The sequence below is a fragment of the Gavialis gangeticus genome, unplaced genomic scaffold (genome assembly GCF_001723915.1).
Source record: "Gavialis gangeticus isolate Ggan-Ray unplaced genomic scaffold, GavGan_comp1, whole genome shotgun sequence".
Taxonomy (NCBI): domain Eukaryota; kingdom Metazoa; phylum Chordata; order Crocodylia; family Gavialidae; genus Gavialis; species Gavialis gangeticus.
The window spans coordinates 40,669,421-40,669,832 of NW_017729024.1; the positions used below are offsets into that span (position 1 = coordinate 40,669,421).

The window sequence follows — 412 nt, forward strand, 5'->3', positions numbered from 1 at the left end:
TTTTTTTTTTTTTTTCTTGGAATACACAACAGTCTGACTATTTCATTGTCTGGTGAGAAATTAAGACTGCTGACTTGCAGGTTTGTAATCGCCTGCTTGGGGAAAGGTATCTTCCCCTGGAAAGCACCCACAATATTTGATTGTTGTGTACAGTGGAGGCTTATTTACAGTTTATATCAAACCAAATAATTGTCTTAAATGGACAGTCTCCCCATGTGAGTGACAGGCATGAGAAGTCTGAACAGATGTCTTGAGTACTGAGTTCTGTGAAGACCTTTTTGGGGTTCACAAGTAAAAGCCTGAAAACTTTTAATATCTAACTAAATCTTAAGATCTCTAATTAAAGGTTTTAATACAGTGTTTGTTGTGTTTTTTTTTTTTTAGAAAATTCTCTTAAATGAAATAACTGTTT

At 34.0% G+C, this 412-nt stretch overlaps 1 protein-coding gene across 1 annotated transcript in view; it reads left to right on the forward strand.

The window, feature by feature from the left end:
• LOC109298060 (RNA exonuclease 1 homolog) overlaps positions 1-412 on the forward strand; it is a 32,583-nt gene that overhangs the window by 8,075 nt on the left and 24,096 nt on the right. The gene's annotated exons all lie outside the window — the stretch shown is intronic.